This window comes from Myotis daubentonii, chromosome 2, assembly GCF_963259705.1.
Source record: "Myotis daubentonii chromosome 2, mMyoDau2.1, whole genome shotgun sequence".
Classification (NCBI taxonomy): domain Eukaryota; kingdom Metazoa; phylum Chordata; class Mammalia; order Chiroptera; family Vespertilionidae; genus Myotis; species Myotis daubentonii.
Genome location: NC_081841.1, coordinates 129,110,751 through 129,134,863, shown reverse-complemented (window position 1 = coordinate 129,134,863; position 24,113 = coordinate 129,110,751). Strand labels below are relative to the sequence as shown.

At 43.6% G+C, this 24,113-nt stretch overlaps 1 pseudogene; it reads right to left on the bottom strand.

Annotated features, from left to right (window-relative positions):
* Window positions 1-5,063: 5,063 nt before the first annotated feature.
* Window positions 5,064-8,802, bottom strand: LOC132228318 (nuclear factor of activated T-cells, cytoplasmic 3-like; annotated as a pseudogene).
* Between the last annotated feature and the right edge of the window lie 15,311 nt (window positions 8,803-24,113).

The window sequence follows — 24,113 nt, the reverse complement described above, 5'->3', positions numbered from 1 at the left end:
AATACTCTGCAGCTATAAAAAAGAGGGATCTCTTGCCCTTTGAGACAGCATGGATGGACCTGGAGACTATTCTGCCAAGTAAAATAAGTCAATCCGAGAAAGACAAATATCACATGATCTCACTTATTTGTGTAATCTAATGAACAAAATGAATTGACCAACAAAGATCTGAAGCATGGAGGCATGGAACAGACTGACATACCTTGTGGGGTTGTGGGGACGAGAAGAGATAAACCAGAGAACTTATATACTTATACGCAGAGCCCATGGACATGGGCAATAGGATGGTGAAGACCTGGGGGGGGGGGGCTGGGAGGAGGGGGGTAAAGGGCGGGAATAGAAGACATCTATACTACTACTAACAATAAAAATATATATTTTTAAAAAATCCTAAGGACCTTAAGAATTATTCTAAACCTACTCTGCCTGTGGTCTATAAATGGAAAAAGTCTGGATAACAGCACATCTGCTTACAACATGGTTTACTAAGTATTTTAAGCTCACAGTTAACATTATCCTAAAAACAGTGAGCACATTTATAAAGGAAGCCAAGAGCTCATTGTACCCTCCTTCAGAATAAGGATATGTGAGAAGCACATTAAATGCAAAAGAAAAACTAACAGTTGACACAGTCTGTTCTGAAATTATCCTCAGATTTCGGATCTTGGAATCCCTCTACCCCTCATCTTTAAGGAGAACAGTGTCTGTTTTTAAGTCCCTGCAGCTTGTCCTATTCCTCGCTCTACAACAATCTCAGGACCACTGGAATCTTTTGTTTGGGGTCACCATGGACACAGGGGTTCTTATTCCAGTATTGGCTTGTTACCAGCACAAGGTAAAGACCTAGGGTGGGGGGTCTCTAGACAAGAATGTCTCATCTCAACCTCTGCCCTCTATGTTGTCTAATGGTGTGCTCTCCCCTCTCAACCTCACAGAGCGTGGGAAAAGTATAATGTTTTAGAGGTACAATGGAGGGTGAGGGAAGAGGTAGGGTGGGGAGAATGGACAGGATGGGGGTCTGTGGGGACATAGGACGGTTTGCCAAGTGCTCAGCTGTAGACACCACTAATTAACTGTGCTCTCCTCTCCCAGGCACTCTCAGAGAAGGGGAGGGGAAGCACTAGGCCAGTATAGGACCAAATAGCAGTAACCTTGTTGCTTGCCAGGAATTGGGCCAAGATTTGACTGAATAGGCTTGGTTTAGGTAAATTAAAAAATAATTGTTTTTAATGAAAAGGCGTTATCCAGAAAGGCAGCAGGAGAGAAAACTGCTACCAGGATCTCCAGTAACATTCACTCCCACATAGGAAAAGTTGTACCAAGGTCACAGGATCTGAGTCCTTCTGCGTCCCCCTGCCCCTTCAGGCCCAGCCCCCTTCAAGCCACAGCACCTCAGTGAAACCAGCCCTGCTTGCAGGTAAGGGGGTCGGGGCTTACATGGAGGAGGAACCCCAGAAATCCAGTTCTCCTTCCATTTCCTTGGTTCTTAGGGCCACCTTACTGGAGCAAACTGTGTTAGCCTCAGAGGCTTGGGATTTGTACTTCAACTGTGCGTAAACTGTTATCCCTTAAAGGTACAGAATTCACAGATGGCTGGGTGCCATGCCCAAAAATCAAAAGTTTATGTCCGAATTAGTTTGTTTTTGAAAAAAGTATTTTCCTATTTGTTTTCATTTTTCTCTCCTTTCTAGAATTTAGGGGCTTGTGGCACATCTCTGGCTACTTTTTAGCTTGGCAATGTGCTTGGCAATGTCTTATTATTCCCCAATGACTTCCAGTTTTCTTGATGACATAAATCTGCTCTGTGAAATGTTGGGGGGTACATGTCTTTGCTTTCCCACACCTTTGATTTATTCTACAGAATATTTCAGGATGGAAATATCATCAATCGCTATGATTATATAAAATTGGTTTGAAATGGATTTTATGTCACTTTCTGGATCCTGTATAGCAAGTGGGCTATCTTTGAAATGTTCTGTACTTGAGCTAAACTTAAATTTTGAACATTCAGAAAGCATTTTCTTCTATTTTTTTTTAATTTTAAAATTTAACTTTTATTTTAAATAGGAAAGCATTTCTAGTGCTACAGGCATCAAGGTATTTAAAAGGCATCAAAATTTGGTGCATAGCAACTCTGGATCATAGAGGCTTTTATTCTTGAGGACAACAAAGCAACCCACAATGGATCCTGCAAAGAGAACTTTTGCAAGAAACCCATGTGAGGCAGCTATACCAGGGAAAAAAGGGTGGAGGCAAGTCTGACCATCTGTATGGAACTTCATCTTATTGGCCAGCCCCCACAACCTCCAAAGGAAGCTGTGGGCTTCCAACCATAGCCCTGAAATATCTCACTACACTACATTTTCAAAGAAAATATTAAAAAACCCAGCTCCAAGAGGACCAGAGTGATTTGCTGAAGGACAGACATTTTTTCTTAACTAGTTTTAAGGGAGAAATCTAAAACATGGTTTAAAGAGAGAAAAACACAAAGAAACACTTCCTCATCCTGGCCAATAGCTCCTACCTGGGTGACTATAGGTAATGCATCATAAACCTGACCTGGGTGACTATAGGCAATGAGCAAGCTGCCTCTGCCCAGGACTCACTTGGTCTCAGTAGAGAATCCTGGCATCTAGGACCCACAATCCCCTGGCATAACAACATCAGACCTTTAACCAGACTAGCACATGGTCTCGTGTAGGCACTCAAAAATTTTGCTTTCTGAATAAATAAAAGTACATCATTTCACATGAAAACATACTACAAACTTCAGGAGCTTTGAAATGGCCCAGGCCTTGGACCAAGTAACTTATCCTATTAATGGGAGTGGTAAGGATGGGGCTTGAAAAAAGCACCCAAGTTGGGCACTCCTTTGGTAGACAGCAGGCTGGAGTTCCTTGCTGGCCTCTGCCTTGAGTGCCAGCCTCACCTGCAGCAGCACCAGGGCTACCTCATTTTTTTGATTTGGCTCAAAGCCTTTTTGGGAAAAGGCTGGTTTTTAGGCCATGCAGATGGAACAGGTAGGCCAGAATCTTTTTAGGCTGTAAACAGAATGAGGGATAAGCCTTCTGTGCCACTATGAATCTTAAAAGCTTCCCATCTGGAATCTTGTGTTTTCTCTGCTCTTGTTCTGAAGCATTGCTCGTTCATGCTTAGCTCCTGACACAGCCTGGCCCCTGGAGATGAGTTAGAACCAGCAAAGTTGTCTAAACCATCATGAGACTGGCTTCAAAGGTTACAGGGCAGCCAAAGGCTAATGCTCCCACTTAGAAAAGGACACAAAAAGGAAGAGCACTTGTTTGTAAGATGGCAGGAACTTAAAGCTATAAAGCTAAAACCTCACCTTTCACAGTCACCTTATAAGTAGCTATCTTACCCAAGGCCCTGAGGGAAAAAAGCAATTTCAACATGAAGTCAGAATGGAGAGACTGCAGGAAGATCTAGAAAGTTACAAAAAGGCTATGCCCTGGAATGTCATTTAATATTCCAACACTTCAATGATTGGAATGGCCTCTTCTCATTTTATCTAACAGTTTACTTTTATAGAGGTACTAGAGGCCCCGTGCACGGATTCGTGCACTGGTGGGGTCCCTCGGCCTGGCCGGCAGGGATCAAGCCAAAACCAGTTCTCCAACATCCCCCAAGGGGTCCCAGATTGTGAGACCCCTCCTGCAGGCCCAGCCTCCAGGACCTGGACTCCCACTGGCTCCCTCCTCCCTCCTCTCTCCTCTCTGTGTCCAGGCTGTGGGTGAAGCATATTCGGGGCCTACAGTGCCCCAGCAGCAACCTAACCCATGGCTGATTCCTCAAGGAATTGGGCTCCCCCCTCTACTGGTCAGAGCGTCGGCCCCCTGGTGGTCATTGTGCGTCAAAGCTACTGGGCAAATTGTTGAACGGTCACTTAGGCTTTTATATATATACTAGAGGCCCTGTGCACAAAAATTTGTGCACTTGGGAGGGTCCCTCAGCCCGGCCTATGCCCTCTCACAGTCTTTTCCCTCGGGGAATGACCACCTGCTGGCTTAGGCCCGCTCCCTGGGGGATTGAGCCTAAGCTGGCAGTCAGACATCCTTCTGGCAGCCTGGGAGCCCTTGGGGGATGTCCACTTGCCAGTGGGGAGCAGGCCTAGCTGCAGTCAGACATCCTTAGTGCTGCTGAGGAGGCAGGAGAAGTCCCACCACCACCACTGTACTAGCAGCCATCAGCCTGGCTTGTGGCTGAGCAGAGCTCCCCCTGTAGGAGAACACTGACCACCAAGGGGCAGCTCCTGCATTGAGCATCTGCCCCATGGTGTTCAGTGTCTGTCATAGTGACCAGTGATTCCCAGTCGCTCTGCTGATAGGGTCAATTTGCATACTACCCTTTTATTATATAGGATAGAGGCCTGGTGCATGCGTGGGGGCCGGTTGGTTTGCCCTGAAGGGTGTCCCGGATCAGGGTGGGGGTACCCGCTGCGGTGCCTGGCCAGCCTGGGTGAGGGGCTGAGGGCCGTTTCAGGCTGGCCACACACCCTTCAGGGAGGGGGGGTCCTGCTGGGGTGCCTGGCCAGCCTGGGTGAGTGGCTGATGGCTGTTTGCAGGCTGGCCACAGCCCCTTCAGGGTAGGGTTCCCTGCTGGGGTGCCTGGACAGCCTGGGTTAGGGGCTGAGGGCCATTTTAAGGCTGGCCAAGCCCCCCAGCAGGGACCCTCACCCCATGAGGGTGTGACCATCCTGGGTGAGGGGCTGATGGCTATTTGCAGGCTGGCCATGGCCCCCAGCTACCCAAGCTCCCAGTGGAGACTGGCTGGAAGCTGGTATCTGGGATTTATTTAGCTTCTATAATTGAAACTTTGTTGCCTTTTGCGGAGGCCACAGCTGGCCAGAGCAGGCGGGAAACTTGGCTTCCTCCATCATCGGGGCAACCAAGCCTCCTGCTTGCTCCAGCTCCATGGCTGCCAGCTGCCATCTTGGTTGGGTTAATTTGCATATAGTCACTCTGATTGGCTGGTGGGCGTGGCATGGGCATAGTGATGGTATGGTCAATTAGCATATTTGTCTTTTATTAGTGTAGATATAGATGAGCTACATTTGGCTTTATTTCCTATGTATCTATGAAAGGCTTCAGGACACATGTTGACTTTCTGAGGCATAGGTGTGAGCTTGGACAATTTTTTTCTTTTATGTTTGCCTCTGGAAGGTTTTATCAAAAGTTCCTATTTTTAAAATATCATTAAAGCTAAAAGGTCCTTCAAATGACCACAAAGCAGTTCAAATCACTAACTCTAGCTAAGCAATGAGGTCATCTACAAAAGCAGCACCTCTGAAATGAAGAGCCTGCTACATTCACACTCAAAGCACCCATCATATTAAAGTATCCTATTCAAAAATAAAAAGCAAAGCTCATTTCCCCAAAGCTCAAACAGCCTCTGCTGTTGCTGTTCTTTTACAAAATCTACCCAAGTCCTGAGGTGGAGGACTGCTGCTTTCCCCAGTGATCCCAACTCCTGGTGCCAGTCCTGAAGGCTGCAGAGTTAAAAACCCAAGGTCCAAGGAGAGAAAACCTGCTGAGAAGTATATGGTGGTGGTGGATGCAAGGTTGCAGCGAGCACTGTCATAGCTCATCAGATCTTCCTAAATCCAAGGAATCGGGACCAGGGAGGGGATCCTGCCTGCTCACACCTGTTCCATGGGAAACAGAAATCTGAGACATGTCTCTCCCAATTATCTCGTTCACATCATCTAAAGTGATGTCCTGTAGACCAGCTGTTGAAAATTTAGGTTCTTGCTCTTCAGATTCACGTTTAATGTTCTCAGTTGCCTTATCAGATGGAAATGAAGCTGGATCACACAAATTGTGACATATTAAGGATGAAGGTGCAGAAAGACCTCCCTGGCCTGTACTCTGTGCTTGAGTTGAATGTTGTCCTGAATGCATTCTAGTGGCTAGAGTTGGTAATGAGGTGGTTCCTGAGCTAGGAGGTTGGTAAGGCATAGGCTGGAGCTGAGGAGACGGTGGTCCAGAAAGTGGTGAACTGGCCAAGGGATGGGAAGCTGCTGGGGAAACTTCACAATTAGCAGACCCTAACTGTGAAGAACCATATGTAATGGATTGTAACTGAGGGGAAGGCTGACCTGTGATCTGGTCAGTCACTGGAGAAGAAAGAGATCTATGTCCTGTGTTTGAACAATGGTATTCCATTGACTGTAGATGAGGCAGGGTCTGCACAGAATGAGGTATATGGGCTAAGAGATATCCTGTTCAGCCTGAATTTGAAGAATGAACAGGTACGGATGATGGTGGTTGGCAGCCAAGATTTATTAAACTAGGAAGAGCTGCATCTTGCTGAAACAAAACAGGAAGAAATTCTTGACTAGAGGCAGCATTAATAGGAGGACAAGTGGGTCCATTATACACAACATTAGTTTGCATAGGTTGATAGGAAGACCCCACTGGAGGCGTTGGTGTGACTTGAAAAGGCTGGTGCATGACTGAAGAAGGTATCATATGCTGTTCTTTACCAGCACTCTCATCCCGACACTGCAACTGTGGCAGATGAGATGGGATTACCATGGATGCATATGTTTGCTGGATGGGACAAACCACGCTTCTCTGTGCTGACAGTACACTGTCACATGGATGTCCTGTATCTGAGGAAGGCCTCTGAGTCTGGGCAGGATGAGGCACAGGCAATGATGGAACCGAAGACAAGTCAATTTCCTCTCTGTGTTCTTGCTTCAACAAAACTGGTGTGTAAGTAAAACGTTGAGACTGGCTTTTTTTCCTCTTGCCATTGCAAAGGTAAAAGTGCACCTGCACTGCAGCTGTAACTGCTGAGTTATGATATGAAGGAACTTCAAGGACAATGTGAGCCCCTTGACATTTTTCCCTGATTATTTTCCTTTCTACCTCCCATTGAGGTCGTCCATCTTGTCCTTTTTCAAGAAAAATGATTTTCGATTCTGGAAGAAAATTAGATCCAATCACAATCATTTCATGACCTCCACTTACAGAACATCTGTTGATACGGTACTTCTCAATATGAGGAAGTTCTTGAGCAGACCGCTGGGAGCACTCAACAGGTATAGAAGCTGTCTGCAGAGAAAGGACTTTTCCATTGGGCTGTGGGATGTGTACATGAAACACAAGTCGTACTCTAGTATTCTTTCTGCCAATATCAATGTCTCCTTTTCGAAGTTCTGTATCTGAATTGCGGAGTTTCAAAATACCTGCACCGTCAATACTGGCTGACATATTGTTTTCAGGAAGACGTGGAATTTCCAGAACCTTTGTGCTGGCAATTATTATCTCTTGGCTTGCAGTAGCAACTGTCTTCCCAGTGATTCGATGCACCTGGTAAAATGCATGAGGTCATAAATATCGATCATCTGCTATTCCAATAAACATCTGTAGATTATCGGCTTTTCACTATAGCCCAGCTGCTTCACAACAGGGTGTCCGCCAGCAGATGCTTTTACTGCTCCGCGGCTACCTTCAGTTTCATAATGGGCTCGATGATGAGTTTTAGGTTGCACTTCTGTTTTCAGTTCACATTGTCCAAAATGAGTAGGTAAAGGCCAGTCTAGTGGAGGTAATGAAGATGTGCAAAATATAGGGGTGTGGCCAGGCTTGGGTTTGCTTCAGGTAAAGGGTGAAGGAACTGAAAGAAAGTGATCATCAGATGAATCTTTCTTTAAAGGATACTGAGATCTGAGGCCATCATCTATTGAAGTCTCCCGGGATGGTGATAAATTACCTCAGTCATCTGAACAGAGCTAAGTTTCCTGGTAGTACAGTAGCTTGATCTTCAGAAGGCTTCCTTGTTTTCAGGGGGATATCAGTCTCTACGTAGTACTGAAATGGTGGAAGAAGTGCTGGACTACGGCCTGATCTACTCTGGACAGAAGCATTGAGCCAGGTATCTTCTGTTACACTTCCCCTGGGGGCGTGACCAGGAGAAGGAACAGGTGAGTGATGGGGTGAAAGGGACCCAGCACAACAAACCTCAGCACTAGAGTGTCGTTTCCCACAGGGGGAAGTAGGCCTTGATGAGGGTCCTGAGGCTGGCCTGGGGCTCAGCCAATTCTCACCAGTGATACTAGATCTAGGAGAGTGGCAAGCAGATTGCCTGGGTGACAGTGAGTGTCCAAGTCCATATTGCTGATGCCAGGATTCTTCTCCAGGGCAGCCCCCTGGAGAGCCACCAGGAGAAGTCAGAGGGGATCCAAGAGTAAATCGGGCAACAGCTTCATTTAATTCTGAATCCACATCATCATAAATATGAGATTCACAAGAAGATGCATCTGAGAACCAGCTTCTAGAAGAGATGCTGCTGGCAGGACCGGGACTAAGGGAAGACTCCCGGTAAGATGGCTCAAGAGGAAGATGATCTCTAGGTCTTTCCAAATATTCCTTTTCTGGGTCATTTATGTGCAGGTCGTCTTCATGAGCATCTACTTCTTGATGACAGTTAGGAGAGATGGATGTGATTTGAATACTTGGGCACTCAAAGGGTTTGGGACCACCTAATGGGCTGTAGAGTCTGGAATCTCACAAGTTCCTTCATAGTTTTTGTGACCTTGGAGCTGAAACGATGACAAAACAGAAGGGTGAGATGGTAATCCATGATGTGGTGAGCAAAGTGGTGAGTTTAAAGTAGATGGAGGTGGGTCTACATTAAAGATGTAAATGGATGCACAATCACCTGGTTCAAGATCTGCAGGCCTCGAGCCTGGAGGCGAGGCGGCCACGCCGACTCCCCTTCCTCGCGGAAGACGAGTTTGAAGTCGAGCTCGCCGTGGGCGTCACAGTTAGCGGTAGTCATCGGCGCGCCCCAGGGTGCAGCGGCTCCTCAGGCGGCGGCAGCACCGGTGGTAGCTACAGCGGCGACAGCTCCTCAGCGCCAGCCAGAAGGTCCCGGCTCCGCGACCGCGACCCGAGCCTTCCATCGGAACTTCAGAGCTGCCTGCGCGCAGAACTGCACCGGGAGCTGCCGCCACTGCCAGCCTAAAGCCGCAGCAGGCGCCTAGTCAGCATTCCGGGCCCTGCAACAGCCGCTGCCGCCGCGCGCTCCCTCTATTTCTTGAGCTAAAGTACTAAGAGAAAATATAGAATATGTTTCATGAAATTGATAAAATTGCACAGTACTGTAGATTTTTATGTTTGTGTATCCAAGACTTTGGAAATGCTGACCTATACCTAATGAGTTCTACATGTGACTTTTTAATTGGGAGGATACCATGAGTTTTAAATACTTTTGATTATAAAATTCTTATGTGTTTTTCCTTCTCTTAGAATTAATTATAGATACTACCATGCAAAGGTTAAAGAGGAACCTTTTATATCACTGGTTCATGCCTCAAAATATTAACAGGTAAGTGGTAAGATTCAAATGTACTGAATTTTAAGCATAATTCTCAGCCTTTGTGTACTTGCATAATAAATGTAAATTATATGTAAATCATTTTGACCAACTCACAATTTAAAGATGTGTAAACCTGTAATTTATTTATTTACTTATTTTTTTTGGTTTGGGATAAGGCTTTATTTTTTTAAAATTTCTTTATTGATTAAGGTATTACATATGTATCTCTATCCCACCATAACCCCTGTAATTTCTTTAAAGAAACTACAGCGTAGACAGTGTGCCAGTAATAATATGCATGTGCCAGTCATGGTCACTTTAAACTTCTCTAAGGTTGCCCCAATGGAGAATACTTTGTGCAGGAGTGGTGACAGTTTTCTAGAGATGGCCACTACAAGGGATTCAGTGTCCCATTTTGATCAACATCTGAAGCATCGTTAATTACCCAGTGAAGGTCACAAATGGATTTTTATTAGTGAGATTAGTGGCTTATAAATCAGCATGATGGTTGTTAGAAACATTTGAATATTCAAGATCTGTGATTTGCATAAAATAATAATAACTCTCTTAAAGGTTGTAATGATGACAAATTGAGGTACACTTGTGAAGCATCAGGACAATATCTGGCAATAAGTAAATACTATTTAAATATTTGTTAAATGAACTATCACTTCTATGATATTCTTTCTATAATTCTGGAAAATTTATCCTTATTATTTTTAAAACATTTCCTCTTTCCCATTTTCTTTTTTCCATTTATTCTTAGATGTCTATAATCCAGGTGTTAGATGTCTCTTTTTATCCTTCATGTCAACTGGCTTTTCTTTTGTACCTTCTCTCTCTTTATTCTTTTCTAGTATTGTTTGTGAAAGTTTCTGTATAACTTTATTTCTCATGCCTATTTAAAAATCTTGGTTGGTATGTTCCAATCGTTCTGCTTCAGATGGTTTATGTTGTTCAGTTGTTTTTTTCCTTTTCCAGTAAGTGTACTCCTCCAGTATCTAATTATTTGACTTGTGAGTTCACATTCCTTGTGGCTATTAGCCACTCTGTCTGGTAACTTGTATTAAGAAAGGGGCTGAAATTATGTTTGTTGTCTCAGCATAGTTACTAACAGTGCATCTGTTCACTTTATTAAATGTCCCTGCTTGGGTGAAGTATTATATAAGTCATCCTCGTTAAAAGGTAGGATGTAAAGTGTGTTTTTCTCAGTAGGTTTAAAATAAGAGGAGGTGATGAGCTTGGGGACAATAAAGTCTCAGGAACCACAAAGCACTGTGAGTAGGCCACTCCTCTAGTCATGGTATGTCACTTTTAAGCTCCAGGGCAAAGCAGCACTGGAGGAGGCAGTCTCCCTAGATTGTCACCTGGGGTTTAGGAGATTGGTGGGTAAAGGAGTGAAGGCCCAAGGATTGCTCTGCAGTCCTTTCCTGTTTTTATCAGCTAACCTAATGCTTCCCTAATTTATCCTAACTACTAGTACATCCAGTTGCTACTGGTTTCTACTGAGAAAGGTAGTGATTGTCTCTAAGAAACTCAGGAGAAAAGCAAGGACAGAATTTAAAATTTTCCTTCCCATGGAGCCCCTGGCAAATCTTTTCCACAGTCTGACCATGGGTTAGGTTTGCCAGGAAATGATGATAGCGCATCACTTTGGTGAGAATCTTTATGCGTTTTTGAAATTTAAGTATGTGTCAGTTTATCTGTCAAATATTAATTTTTTCCTCATAACATTTGGTGAAGAAGGCAGGCTGCCTAAAAAAACAATAATATTTGTAAGTGAATATTCAGCATGACTTTATAAAGCTGACAGATGTAAAGTACATTTTCATGTGTCTTATTTTATACATGAGGAAATTAAATTGTAGAGAGATTACATTACCCAATTGGTGGAAAGTCTTGATTTTGGATGATATAACCAGGCATCTTTTTTGAAATTAATTCAAAGAAAAAGAAACCATTCTGAACACATGCTTTACTTTCAGTTCAGAAAAATATTTTTTTAAAAAATATCTTTTTATTCATTTTAGGGAGAGAGAAACATCAATGTGAGAGAAACATCGATTGGACAGGAATTGAACCCGCAACCTGGGTATGTGCCCTGCCTGGGAATCGAACCCACGACCTTTCAGCATGGGATAATGCTCCAGCCAACTGAGCAACACTGACCAGAGACAGAAATAAATATCTTTTAAAATTAATTTAGGCCATCCTTGACCTCCCTTCTTGTTTCTTCTCCAACAAATGGTAACCAGGGACTAGCCCTTGACATTGCAATCAATATTCATTGTTCTGGCATTTTCTTTTCTTTTTCTGTATCCCTTTATTAGCACATGGATTCACCTCCCCCATCCCTACATTCCCAGATCTCTTTCATGTTTCCCAGATAGATTTCAGAGTGTGTGGAGCAGTTGACAAAATGGGAAAGAAGAAAACAGGTTTAATCATGACTGCTACACACACACACACACACACACACACACACACACACACACACACATACACACACGGCTCAGAGGCTGTCTAAGAGGTCTCAATGGTATATACACTGAAACTGGTTTGTTAGTTCCTGTCATATTTCCTCATGATTTTACTTTTCATGTCCTGAAATTCCATGAAGAAAAATAACTTGATTGCCTTCCAAAATGTCTGACTACTTTTGTATGTTTTTTACCCTTTAGGAAAGTTATGGATATCTCTTTAGGGTCCTTTGACAACAAGGACAACAAGGGGTGAGTTGTGTGATTTTTGTGGTGAAAGGTATTTGGATCACCCATGGCAATTAGAGGTTTCCATAAGAGACTGTAAGCTTCTGTAGATAACTTTCTTTTTGGGTCTATGTGGAAAAAACAAGAGCAGGTCCTAAGAGGGAAACTTCCTATTCATAGACTGTGACCTTCAGTAGGTAGTAGCCTCTTGGAAACTCTCCGAATGTCTGTGTGAGGCTCTACTAGAGGGGCCAGGAGAGGGAGAATCTATGTGTCATAAGGAGGAAGTAGCAGTAGATAGGGGGCCGTGAAGCTCTCAAAAGGAAAGACTGGAGCTGAGAGACCTTGGCTCTGTCCCTCACCCTCCAAAGCTGTTACCACCTAACCCTGGTGTCACAAATGCAGCATCACCATCATGTTGGAGGGAGCCCAGGGCTCAGTCTTGCAGTTATTTGAACCCACCTGAGGAAAGAAAGGACATGCATGATACATGCAGAGTAAAGACGCTGTGAAAGGTCTTGATAATCAGAAAATTAGAAGAGGCTATGCATACCTATAAGCAGAATTTAACTTTTGAAGTAAATTCACCTCAATGCATTTATACCTGAGAGTTTGGCTTCACAGTAAAGAATTGTCCTTGTCATGATTCATTAGGCATTTTGACAGACCTAAGATCTTCATTACAAAAAATATAAAGCCTGATTTCTAGGGAAAATTGCAATGTTGAAATATGTAATTAATTTAGATATAGATTTTAGAGTTCAACCAGTTTTTAGATTGAAGACTACTTGTAACTAATTTCAAATAAAAGTGTAATTTATGAAGTCACTTGGAATCTGATCATCTATGTTTTAACTCCTTAGAAATGACCCAAAGGAACTGACATCAGTAATCTGTGATAAAACTATCAATAAAAGGTGAGGTATATACTGAGAGGGGATGGGGTGGAGAAATTCAGACTTATCCATGGCAATACAGAAATTTCTGTAACAATGATCTAAAATCATTTCTAAAATGTTAGGACTTTTATTATTATTATTATTGACTTCAGACAGGAAGAGAGAGGGAGAGAGAGGTAGAAACAGCAATGATGAGAGAGAATCATTGATTGGCTGTCTCCTGCACTTCCCCTCCTGGGGACCGAGCCTGCAACCTGGGCATGTGCCCTTAACTGGGATGGAACCCAAAACCCTTCCGTCTACAGGCCGACAGCTATATCCACTGAGCAAAACCAGTTAGGGCTAAAATGTTAGGACTTCTAATAAGCTATTTCATGGGCAAAAGTATGAAACACAGAGTTTATTCTTGTATTATTTATAATTATTATTTATAATTATTATTTTCCACACAAACAACTGTAAACCTACTTTTCCCCTACCTTGTATATTTTGACCAAGGAATTACTTTGGTTGAAGTAAATTAATCACATTACTATTCCTTGTAAGAATTCTTTAATGATATGTTTTTCCCTTTGTTGGTATTTAAAGTAAAATAGAACAACTCTCCGGGCCAGATGATGGTGATGAAGACTTTGACTTTCCTCATTCATATGAGTAAGTGAGTTTGAAGTTTGGAAGGAGGGAACCATTGATGGGCTTATGCTGAGGTAAAAAGAAAATGTAAAAGTATGGAAAGATAAAATGTTTGAGGGAAAAGTACAAAGTAAATCACTCTAATTTAATTTACAGAAAAGTAACACATTTATCACAATTAAATATTCTAGTTTGAAAATGTAAACATAACCTTAGTAATGTGCAATGGAGAAATGCAAAATGCTACTTACTCTGCAATTGTGTTCCTTTCTCATTTTTCCTGGAAATATATTCTGGTTCTGGGTTTTGTTGATTATGAGCCAAAGGAACTGTTAGCAAAAGTGAGCATGGTTTTTTATGCTCACTGGAATTTTATTTATTTATATACTTGTTTGTTTGTTTAAAGGATTGAACTATATTAATAGAAAGACTTTCATTACCTAGAACAGGTATTGACAAACTTTTTCTGAAAAGGACCATCTTTGTGGATCACCCATATAGTCTCTACTCTCATACAACCCTGATACTTAGCATGAGAGCAGTGCAGACAGTAGGTAAACAAATGGCTGTATTCCAATAAAACGTGACTTTCCCCCAAATCTGGCAATCTGGTTTGGGCCAAGAACCATAGTTTACCATCACCTGCTCTAGACAATTTACTTATGGGTATCTCTGTGGAAACCCTAGGGCTTTCCATGGCACCCTTTGAAAATTATTCAAAGATTTTTTTCTAAGAACTATTTATTATTATTATTTTTCAATAACTGATACTGTTTTAGGCACTGGAGATACAACAATTACCAAAATGGACAAAATTTTCTTTTTTCATAATGTTTGTATTATTGTTGTGAAGACAGACCATAAGAATATTAAGTAAATAACACAGTAAGTTATACGAGGGTTAGTGCAATAGAGATCATTAAGAATAGGGCAAGGGAAATGGAGGAGGATGCAATTTTGATATTGGGAAAACTAGATAATCACTTGGGAGAAAAGTAGGTTCCTACATTTTATACCTTAATACAAAATAAATTCTGAACAGATGTCTTCCTTAAGTGTAGGAAATAAATTCAAAACATAGAAGAAAAACTTTTGGTGAATACATTAAAATAGCAGGGCAGGGGAGTTAGAGAGCAACCAAAGGACTTGTATGCATGTATATTAGCATATCCAATGGACACAGGCACTGAGGCAGTGGGGGTTTGCCTGGGGTGGGAATGGCTGGGGTGGGGGGAGTTGTCAATTGGGGAAAAAGAAGACAAATGTAAAACTTTAGACAATAAAAAAAATTTCCTTAAAAAAAATGGCAGGTAGAGAAAGACTTTCTACACATGACATGAAAGACATCTAAACAAAAATACATTCAATTGCATGAAGATTTATAAACTTCCATATAGTGAAAAGCTAGACAGGTGCTAAAAATTACTTGCACTGTATGTAATGCAAAAAGGATTGATATGTTTAACTTTTCAATTCAATGACAGATATAAACACCCCAATTTGAAATGGGTAAAGGTCTTTTTGTTTGTTTTTTAATATGTTTTTATTGATTTCAGAGAGGGAGAGAGAGATAGAAACGTCAATGATGAGAGAAAATCATTGATTGGCTGCCTCCCACACACATCCCACTGGGAACCAAGCCTGCAACCAAGGCATGTGCCCTGACCAGGAATTGAACCAATGACTTCCTGGTTCATAGGTCGATGCACAACCACTGAGCCGCACTGTAGGGCAAGGTAGTTTTTAAACAATGAAATACAAGTACTATGAAAAATATAAACAAAAGTATCTCAAAGAAATGTGCATTAGAAAAGCATATTTACTAATATTAAAATATCAATGATGGCTAGGATGGGAGGAAGGAAATATATGCTTTTGAATCTTGACATGGGGAGGCATGTCAATATCAATAGTTTCACAAGCATTCCTTTTGACACAGACAATGCATCCTATATAATAAAAGGCTAATATGCAAATAGGCCAAATGGCGGAACAACCGAATAACTGAACAACTGGTTGCTATGGCATGCGCTGACCACCAGAGGGTGCGCACAGAACATGGTGGGGGTTGGCCATGGCGGGATAGTGAAGCAGGTCAGCGGGGGCACCAGACCAAGGCAGGGTGCCGATCGCTGTCATTGGGGTGAGCCTCTGGTGGTTACTGAAAAGTCTTTGCTCCTGCACACCTCGGTCCCACCTGGTGCTCACACCCACCACCAGCACTGGAGCCACCGCTTGCACCTGCTGCCGGCGCCCACCACTGGTCCTGATCGCTTGGCGCCATTAGTGGGTGCAACCGGTGGCTGCCAGCCCGGATTGCCCCTGAGGACTTCTCCACCTCCCCCTCTTCCTGAGGGGCGATTGGAGAAGCAGCCACTGGCTCACACTGCTGATGCTACCAGCCCCGCTAGCACCTGCTGGTGCAGGCCCCAATCGCTCCGCACCATCAGAGGGTGAGAGTGGGCCAGTGCGGTCAGTGCGTGGGAGCAGTGGTGGGCAGACAGGGGACCAGGGGCCATGGCAGGAGGGGCCAGGCATGGGCATGAAGGATGGCCCGAGACTCACCCCTGTGCCCACCGCAGCCTCGTGGCCCACAGTTCCTTTCAAGGTGCACGAATTCGTGCACTGGGCTCCTATTAGCTAATAAACAGATGTATAATTTAATTAAGTGGCAGAGTGAACACTTCATTGATGGACTATGATGAAATAAATAATAGAAAATGAAAATTCATGGGTAATTTGAAGAACTATTTGTATTCATTAGTTGCTTCACTTATCTTAAACGAGGTAAAAAGTACCATGTTGCTAGGTTTGTATCTCTCCTGATCCTCCTTTCACAGATACATTAGGAAGTAATGATGACTTTTGTTTAAAAATATAAAGTTGTATTCTGAGTGTATCATCTGTGCAAGGCACTCTGCCCTGCTTTGGATATGCCATAAGAAAGAAGAAACAATCCCTGTCATCTTAGCTCAGGATGCAGGTGGCAGCCTTGGAGGGGGAGAGTTGTGGGTTTTTGTTTTTAAAGACTTTATATTTTATTTTTTTAAATCCTCAATAGAAGATATTTTTACATTGATTTTTAGAGAGAGTGGAAGGAAGGTAGGGAGGGAGGGAGAAAGACAGAGAGAGAAACATTGATGTGAGAGCGACACATCGATTGGTTGCCTCCTGCATGCACCCTTACCAAGGCTGGGGATCCTGCAACTGAAGTACACGCCCTTGACAATGAATCGGACCTGTGACCCTTCAGTCCACAGGCTGGTGCTCTAACCATTGAGAAAAACCAGCCAGGGCTAAAGACTTTGTTTTTAAAGTATTTTTAGGTTCAGTAAAATTAAGAGAAAGGTACAGAGATTTCCCATATGCCCCTGCCCCCACACATACATAGCCTCCTCAATTAGCAACATCCCCCACCAGAGCAACACGTTTGTTATAATTAATAAATCTACACTGACACATCATAATCACCCGAAGTCCATTGTTTACATTATCATTCACTCCTGCTAATGTACATTCTGTGGGTTTTTATAAATGTACTAGAGACCCAGAGCATGAAATTTGTGCACAGGGGTGGGGGGGAGTTCCTCAGCCCAGGAGTCCCTCAACCCTCTCCAATCCAGGACCCCATGGGGGAGGTCCAACTGCCTCTTGCAATCCGGGACCGCTGGCTCCTAACCGCTCACCTGCCTGCCTGCCTGATTGCCCCTAACCCCTCTGCCTGCCTGATCACCCCTAACCACCTCTGCCTGCCTGCGTGATTGCCCCTAACTGCTCCCCTACCAACCTGATCACCCCTAACTGCTCCCCTACTGGCCTGATTGCCCCTAACCGCCTCTGCCTTGCCCCGCACCCGGGACCCAGGATTCCCTCCTCCGGGTGGTCGCAGGCAACCAGGACCTGGGCTTCCCTCCTTCTGGCTGGTTGCCGGCACCCAGAACCTGGGTCGGCTTCGCCCAGACCGGCCACAGCCACAGGGGACTGTGGGCGGGTGGCTTCGCCCCGGCTGCAGCCACAGGCACCTGGGACTGCGTGGTGGGCGGCATGTCCTTCTTCTGGGCCGCAGGCACAGCTGCTGGCACCTGGGACCTCAGGGACCGTGGGGCATGCAGACTGTCCCTCTTCTGGGCCGCAGGCAGAGGTGGAGCCGCTGGCGCCCGGGACCTCAGGGTGTGTGGTTTGTCCCTCTCTGGGCCTTAGCCTGGCTGGTCCCCATTCCTCTATCCTCAGTGTTCAGTGTCTGAGCCATTACGGCGTGACGGCGTGAGGGCATGATTCCCATTTGCATATTAGCTCTTTATTATATAGGATAATGACATGCACCCATCATTATAGTATCATTCAAAGTTCACTCCCCTAAAAATCATCTGTGCTCCATCTAATTATGTTTTCCCCTTTGTTTCGGATTTTAGCATAAAACTGATGATGTTTTAGAGTTTCCAAAGCACTTTCACACTTTAATTTTACTTTTATTGTTAATTTAAAAATACAACACCTACTATATATAATTACTAATATAGAATTATTACCAGTTTGCAGATGAAGAAACTAAAGTTTAAAGAGGTTAAGTGAAAATTAGATGTCAAAGTCAAGCACTGATTCCAGCTCTTCATTCAAATCCAAGATCATCACTTTGGTCTGAGCCACCAATGTCTTTCACAGGGATTATTGCAAATGCCTCCGTTATCTATATAGCAAGCTTTTGTAATTAAAAACAAAACAAAACAAAACAAAACAAATTATCTTTATGTTGTTTGGACTGAGATAGGAAGAAAGAAATGCTTACCTTGTTCAATCCATCCAAATTTTGCCCCACCCCTGGGCCAAGCCCCATTGCAGAATATGTATAGTTAATATGCAGATACGTAGCATATCCACTGTAATAATAATAACAGTAACAATAATATGAGAAATAATGTCAAGTTGTTTTCTGATAAAAATTAGAAGAAAACTGGTAAAGATCTTGGTGATTAAGCAAACAGATTCAGATTATTAGCAATCCAGAGACACATGCCTTACCCAGGATGCTATAGAAAGGTATCTAAGATCATGTCAATTCCAGATTCTAATTGGCCAAGAAACGCAGATGTTTCTATGCTGACTTCTGAGAGCTACCCAAGCTGCAGGATTCTAACCATATGCAAGAATAATAAGGGAGCTTTTTCAAGATGGTGGCAGAGAAGATGGATCTTGCTTTCACCTCCTCCCAGAACCAAACTGGAAATACAGCTAAATTGAGGAACAATCACCCTGAATTACCATCTAAAGACATCTGAAAAGGCATCTTATTACCAATGATTGGCAGAAAAAGCCACCTTAAGACTGGTGGAAAGGGCAGAGACATGAAGGGGCTGACCGCACTCCCATGGGAAGCCGCGGAGGTTGTGAAGGGACAGCTCGGCCACAGGAGGTTCCCTCAGAGGTATGAAGGCAAACCCAGGCCAGGCTCCCCAGCCCAGTGTGCCAGAGCTGGGAAGAGGCATCCACATAGCATCCGGCTGTGAAAAGTGGCAGGGTTCCTGTCCACCAAGGAGAGGCAGAACCTGCTGGAGACAAAGGTCCCCTCTTAAAGGGCCAACACACAAAATTTCAGTTATAGTCACTCACCCTTACCTCCAGCTAAGAGCGGGTGGTGCGGACTGAAGTCACCTGAGGAGAGTCTGGAGTTTGTGGCTTTCAGGAAAGATGTGGAGGAATAACCACCAGGATCCCTCTACTGAGTCATCCTCTGATACCACAACAGCCATCTTTCTGGGGTGAAGCAATCCTCTCTGAGTGCCCTCGGCCTGGGAATCTCTCTCACCCCACTCTGTGGATCTTAAGCCCTGCTGAAGAGTCAGTGGCATAAACCGAGGCATAGATGTCTGGGCAGACTCAGGAGGATGCCAATGACTAGCTTTGGGGTTAAGCCATCACCCCCACTTTCCTGTGAACCTGATTGGCACTTCCCCTTCGCAAGAGATCTGATAGAAACATTTTCCCTGCTTCCAACAGACACACCGTCTGTGCTCCAGAGGCCCCACCCCCTGACTACTAGGGACTCCACCCTGCTGAGGTCAGGAAAAATCGGGACAGTCTCAGACATGTAACTCTAGGGGATCACACCCACCATTTTCCCTGAAGTCTGAACAGCACCTCCCTCTCATGGGAGATGCAGTAGCCCATCATCTTGATTCTGCCAGAGGCTGCCGGGAGCCGGTCCATCCTTGCTGTTTCAAGGGACCTGGCATATATGGCATACGGTTCTTAATATGTTTGCTCACCTTCTTGGCGCTGTGTTTTAACCAAAGTCACCTCTCCGAGAAAGGTTGAATCCCCAGGTAGGGATTTTCCCCTGAAGTTAGGGAGGGAATAAAACCCCTCAACTAAGTGCCAGGCGGGTAATTAATCCCTTTAACTACGAACAATCATGCTTAAACTACATAATCTTTTCTCCCTGGAATGGAGATAAGAAACGCCCTAACCTTTGTAATAGAGATTGATAGGATTGAATCAACTGGTATAAATACAGTTGTAACAAGACAGAAAGACTCAGAACTTAGAACAGAATCAAGAAGACAGAACCTACACGGAGCCTAGAGACAGAAGAACTTCGCTGGAGAGAGCATGCCGGAGGATCCTGGAGAGGGACTGGCCTCGGAGCCTGGAGGCGGAGCCTGGCGAGAGAGCATGGCAGGGGATCCTGGACTGAACCTGACTGTGGAGATTGGCAGGACAGCCTGACTAGAACCTGGTGATTGAACCTACTGGAGTACCTGTACAGAACCTGGCTGGAGACCCTGACAAGCGAACCCGGCTATGATGATCAACTGAACGCTATCTCTGTATCGTTCCTTCTTCGCCGACTCCGTCCACACCTTAGGGGACCCCTGGACCCGCTGGGGTTGGACCCCGGCAAGAGGCTCTTTCAGTGACTGACCCTTTTCTTTCTAAAAAATTTTTCTTCATTTTTTTTGTGTTAATCCTCACCAAGGATATTTTCCCATTGATTTTTTTTGAGAGAGTGGGAGGGATAGGGAGAGACACAGAGAGAGAAACATCAACGTGAGAGGAACACATTGGTTGGTTGCCTCCCACATGCACCCCGACCTTGACTGGAATCAAACCCACGACCTTTCATTTTGTGGGCTGATGCTCTAACCATTGAGCAACAGCCAGGGCAGGGACTGAGTCTTTTTAGTGACTAAGCCTAATAGGCAGCCAGCAGAGGCAGGTGGAGGTGGATACTGGGCTGCCTTGGGACATTTGCTGGCCTGCCCCTGGGCCCAGTGCTGGTAAAAGCCCACATTGGAGCACAGCTTAATCCTTCCCATGCACAGCCAAGCCTAGCAGAAGGGAGCCCCTCATGTGCTTGTAGCTTCAAACAGGTTGCTAAGGGGCAGACATACACAGAGTCTGACATTGGCTTACACCAGAGTCCTTCATAAGATGCCCAGAACCAACACACTCAATGGCCAGGTTCAGACAACATTGAAGCAGGATCCAACAAGCTTTCCACACAGCACATACAAAGGGAGATGCAGCAGGCACTAAACTCTGTTAAGGCAAACTTCACTTTTATCTTTTTATTCCTTTCCTTTTTGTTTCTTTTATCTTTTATATTTCTTTTTATCCTTTGTCTTTTTGTTATTCTTTTTCTTTCTTTTATTATTTCTTTTTTCTTTTCTTATTCTTTTGTTTTTCTTCTATCTCTTCATATTTTTTCTTCTCTTATTATTTTTTCTTCTTTCTTTCCTTTTCTTGTTCTTTATTTGTATTGTATTGTTTTGTTTTCTCAGCACCTGTAGAGCAGCTTGCACACTCTGGTCAGGGTTAAGCCTCACAGTCAGCCAGCCTGAGAGTCAATCCTACCCTTGAATGGGCCAACATCAATCAAAAATCAATGACAACAGGAGGGCCTACATAACCCACATAAAGAATATTCCTGGAGCACCCAGCTCAGGTGACCAAGAAGACTGCACCACTGGGTCCCAAAGGACACCTACTACCAAATACGGAGTTCAAAACAATAATTATAAGGGTGCTCAAGGAACTTAGCGAGAACTTCAACAGCATTAAAAAGGACATAGAAACCATAAAAAACAAGCAGAAATGAAGGATACACTAACTGAAATGAAGAATACTTTATAGGGAACCAACAGTAGAGTGGATGAACCTGAGGATAAAATCAGCAATTTGCAATATAAAAAAACAAAACAAATTAAAAAAATCCAAAACCATGAAGATAGTGCAAGGAGCCTCTGGAACAACTTCAACTGTACTAACATTCACATAATAGGGGTGCTGGGAAAAAGAGAGCAAGAAATTGAAAGTCTTCTTGAAAAAATAATAACACAAAACTTACCTAATTTGGTGACATAGAAGCTCAGGAAGTGCAGAGAGTTTCAAATAAGACGAACCCAAAATAACCTATACCAAGACACATCATAATTAAAATGCAAAAGGTTAAAGACAAAGAGTGAATCTTAAAAGGAACAAGAGAAAAGCAGTTAGTTACCTATAAGGCAGCTCTCATAAGACTGTCAATGACTTCTCAACAGAAAATTTGCACGCCAGAGGGAGTGGCAAGAGATATTCAAACTGATGAAAAGCAAGGACCTACAACTACTAGTAAGATTACCCAACAAAGCTATAATTTATAATAGGACAGATGAAGAGCTTCCCAGACAAGAAAAAGCTATAGGAGTTCACCACCACTAAACCAGTATTACATGAAATGTTAATGGATCTTCTTTAAGAAGAAGAAGAAAAAAATTAAAAATATGAACATTAAAATGGCAATAAATACATATCTATCAACAATTGAGTCTAAAAATAAAAATAAATGAACAAGAAGAATAGAAACAGACACACAGATACAGAGAACATTTTGACAGTTGCCAGATGGGAGAGAGGGGTGGAGGGATGGGTGGAACAGGTGAAGGGAGTTAGAAGTACAAATTGGAAGTTACAGGACATCAGAGTAATGGTGGCATGACAAATCCTGTTGGCCTCTCCCCCTGGATTTTCCAAGACACATCATAATTAAATGTTGTTTAACAAGTTAAACAACTATAACCCAACAAAGATTTCCCTACTTAGTATAGAGGTATGCCTGAGAGACCCGTGCCTTGAAGCATCTAAAGGTGGGCAACCAGGAATAAACAAGGAGGCAAGAAGGGAGGGAAGCTCAGACAGCCACTGACATAGCCTTGCAGCCAGCAGCTTGCTGCTTGGCCAAGAGAGGGGAAGAAGCCGGCAGTAGCAGGTGTTTCCTTTGGCCAAGAGGAACAGAGAGTCATGGCAGGCAGTCCAGCAGGGACAGCGGGGTAAACAGTAACAGAGCCAGCAAAGATGCCTGACAGAGCGCAGGGGGTCTGCAGGTGGCAATCCACTATTGAGAGGAGGTATTTCAGACAAAGGAACAGAACCACAGAACCCTGCCACCCCTTGGACTCCCCAAACTCACTTCCCGTTGTCATTGGTGTTGAGTCAAGGAGCTCATTATCTGTAAACCAAGAACTATTGCAGTAGAACTCCTGTTTCCCTCAGTGATTGATCCCCAGATGGGGCACTTGGGAGGGGGGTAAGAGGGGAGGCCCACAGAAGTCCAGGGTCACCATTATGGTAAGGGCAAAATACCCCCACCCCCAAGCAGCATGGCCATAGTGTCTTTGGAAGCCATGGAGATCAATTCTGGGAGATTACAGAGGTAAAAATCTTATGTGTCAGTGCCATCTACTGGAAAATAATAGAAAGACCTCTTCAGAGAAAGCTGCTAGAGAAGGGAAAATAATACACACATACATGCATACATATATATACATACATGTCTAGACAAAGGAGACCAGCAAATACTATGAATAACTACAGTAATGAGGAAGCTCAGAAAGAAAAACAATACCTAGAAAGCAAACTGGAACACATGGAAATATGTGATATAAATGACAGAGATTTCAAGATTGCAGTTCTGAAAAAACTCAGTGAGATGCGAGAAAATACAGAGAGGCAATTAAATGTACTCAGAAAACAAATGAATGATCAAAACAAGTACTTTACCAAAGAGATGGAAACTTAAAAAAGAACAAATCTGCCCTACTGGTGTGGCTCAATGGTTGAACATCAACCCATGAACCAAGAAGTTTGATTCCGGTCAGGGCACATGTCTGGGTTGTGGGCTCTATCCCCAGTAGGGGGTGTGCAGGAGGCAGCTGATTAATGATGTGTGTCTCTCATCAATGTGTTTATCTCTCTATCCCTCTCCCTTCATCTGTCTCTAAAAATCAATAAAAACATTTAAAAAAGAAACCAGTCGGTAATCTTATAAATGAAGCATGCCTAAGGAGATTAGGACTGAGCTACTGAGCATAGGCAACAAAGCCACCAAGATGGAGGAAAGAATTAGTGACATCGAAACTAAGAATCTAGAAATGATGCAGAAGGAAGAAATATCTAAGCATAAAAAATGAAAGCACTCTATAAGAACGATTTTACTCCATCAGAAAAAGTAATGCTAGAATAATAGGTATACCAGAAGACGAACAGAGGGAGA